Here is a 3,205-nt window from a genome sequence, read left to right as displayed (position 1 = left end):
CATAATTGTCACTGTTGTTTAGAAGTCAGAATACCAGGAAGGACATGACCACAACAGGAATAAGGAGAGATGGTGACAACATAATGACTGTATGGAATTTAAGAAGCATATATAAGAACTCTCTGTTTATTCTTTTTTCCTATAATTAACTTTACGGATTAAACTGTCCACACCTCAAATGGGAATTTTATTTTATTTTCACCAAACATTCCTTTGCTCCTTGAATGGTTTAACTTTATTCGTGTGGTCCAACGTAAGGCCAAGCATTAGCCGGTTATCGAGTGTGTGTTTCAACACACGAATGCGCGCGACAATTCCTTATCTCTACAGCCACGTGCTCATAAATGTACCCGGACGCACAAGAAGGAAGGAGTTCATCATTCTCAGTTTGGGTTCACATATTGCTGTGGTCTCAGGATGAGCTTGAGGCCAGACACAGTAGACTTGCCTGTCCTCAAGCCACACGGGCTCACAAAGACCAGATCTGTTGAAACATACCCAGTCCACCCACGCGTGTTGAAATCATTCGGCCGTCGGCACATTCCCTGTTCTGTGTCTTCTTGTGGATCCCTAAACTCCACGCTTTGCACACTGCATTTTTTTCCTTCTCAGTCTATTCCGAAACCAGTTGGTTAACATTTGAAAACAAACACATCTAGGTTAGGCATGCCTCTGAATGTGCTTTTTTTCTTCCCGTATCCCCACCCACGAAAGACAGCAGTTGCCAAGAACTACCACACTCTGGCCTTGAAAAGCATAGTGCCTGGTCCCAAATCAAAGATTTTTTTTTTTTTTTTTTTTTTTTTTTTGGTTGTTGGTGGGCATCCTGGAGCTAATCACATGGAATTGTTTTACAGAACAATATTCTAAGGAGAAAGCTTACAGAGAGCAGAGTGAAGACTCATACCCTCCTGGCTTCTCGCTGCCCACAGGATATATCCTGCCTCTTTAGCTCTTCATCCCGGCATTCAAGGCCGTCCTCACTCAGGCCTCGCTGCCTCTCTAGTCCTTTTCCACAACTGCTCCAACACGAGCCTTCTGCTACCTGCTCTCTTAATTTTGCTGATGACTCGCTCAGTGCTTGAAGTGCAGTTTTCCTCGACGTGCCCAAATGCTGTTTCACTCCCTGTGCCAACTGTTCTCGTCCCCTCTCAAACCTTCCCGTACCACTTGGCTCTAGTTCCTTTCTCTGAAGTCAGATACCTATGTATCCACAGACTTTGTTTCCCAAATGCCATGTACTTAATTATGACTTTGTTTTGTCTTATCGACATTTCATATTATTTGATTTGTCATGACCTTTCTTCTCAACTAGACTCTCAGTCTCTCGAGCGCATGGGCCCTGTCGTTCACGTCTTTGTCTCCCAGGGGCACCGAACAGCACGAGTAAGAACTCAAGACATGTTTGTAGATACCAAGTAGCTCAAGAACCTCCAGAAGCCTTATTCCTCATGAAAACCTGAAAATAAATATATATATTCAGTGATGCCAACTCTCTGAAGAAATAGGGGGGAAAAAATGCCTCTACTCATGGCCTGAGTGTCGTTGGCAGGCTCCAGCCCTTCCTCTCCGTTCTGCCTCCAACCACCCCTGAAAGAGGACCAGGTAGAGACTCTCTAAGCTGCCCCTGCTCTGCCCTCGGCCCTCTTTCCACTCCCCACACCTGGACTTCTTCTCTGGGCCGTGATTCATCTTTCACTGTCCTTTGTTTTTCCTCTAGAGAGAGCCCATCAACCTCTAGCAATGATCAAGTCTAAATGCCCTGTACCCCAAGTCTGCTTCCCCCCCCCCCGTTAGTACATAAGGCATGGGACACGTCCCACTGGCTATTCATCCTTCCCCCACTCCCACTCAGCCCCCTTCCTCTGAAGTCCTCATATTCTGCCCTCTTGCACTCCCCTTTACCTACAAATTCCCCTGTGTCCTCAGACAGCTCTGGGAACCTCCTCCTCCTTTCCACACCTTAACTGTGACAAGCTCTCTCCTGGTGGCACCAATTCTCCTGCAGTGCCAGGAAGCTGCTCATTTTCTCACACCCTTGTTCAGTGAGATAGGATAGATCACAGCTTGGTACTGAGTAAGGGCTCCAGACATTGTAGTTATTAGTATTCCGTCATTACAATTATCATGTTGTTATTCCTCAGATCAAGAAATGAGGTCATGCTTCTCCCTACTCCCTACGCCCTACTCCTCCACCTTCCAGTAAAGACCCTGCCCTGTGAAGTGCATGCTACCTGGGTGTATCACCCATGACTCACTCTTGGAACTATCAGTGCGGCCTGGCCTCTGGCTCATAAATGTGGTCTTCCCTGCTGCCTCCAGGAGCCCCACCTCTTTTCACTTCCCTCCCTCCGCATTGTAAATTTGATGGTATAGCGTCTCCATCCCACTCTAAACTCTAACTCTAAACTCTCTTCTCCATCTTCCTTTTTTTCTGACCTTCCCAAACAAATCTCGTCCCTGGATGGTATCAGATCTGCTTTCTCTGTGCCAGCACGTGGGCAAGTAAGCCCTGGACTCAACTTATTAATGTTCACATAGGAGGTTTTTTCATGTATTTTATAGGATAGAGTATTTTGTAGTTTTCTTTCTACAATATATCGTTCAAAGCAACATTTAATTCCAGAGACCCTGACACCAGTGAAGACAGGGACCTGGCCACAGCCTTCTTAATGCCTGATAACGTGGCTGCACAGTATTAAATTGGGATGAGTTTTATCTTTTTTGTTCTGTTAAAGAGTTTTAACAGGACAGGAATTCACCTGCCCCTTAAAAGTTTGATAATGATGATTGTTGATTGGTTGTCATGTGGAGTTTTCACCTTTGAAAGTAAGAATCATTAAGAAATGGAAGTTATTTAAATGGACACAGATTCAGTAATAGAACCAGGAAGGAATAAGTGACTCTAAGCACTTCTTTGAGTTCTAGATTGTTCTTCAACTACTTACTGTTCATCGAGAGCATCTTCTGGGCCTTTGTTATGGGCTTGCCTGGTTCCTGACCATAAATGGAGACAATTATTTGAGAGATGGCTAAGTGGCTTACTTGGGCACAAAATTCCATTCCTCTTACCTCAAGACCATCTCAAGATAGTCTTGTAACTTACAAACCCTGCCTGAGTTTTCAGCCTGCCGGTGGCCTGCCCTACAGATTTCAGACTTGCCAGCCTTACCCCCAATCACATGAGCCAATTTCTTGAAATAAA

Source organism: Leopardus geoffroyi, chromosome A1 (assembly GCF_018350155.1).
Source record: "Leopardus geoffroyi isolate Oge1 chromosome A1, O.geoffroyi_Oge1_pat1.0, whole genome shotgun sequence".
NCBI lineage: Eukaryota > Metazoa > Chordata > Mammalia > Carnivora > Felidae > Leopardus > Leopardus geoffroyi.
This window is presented reverse-complemented; position numbering follows the sequence as displayed.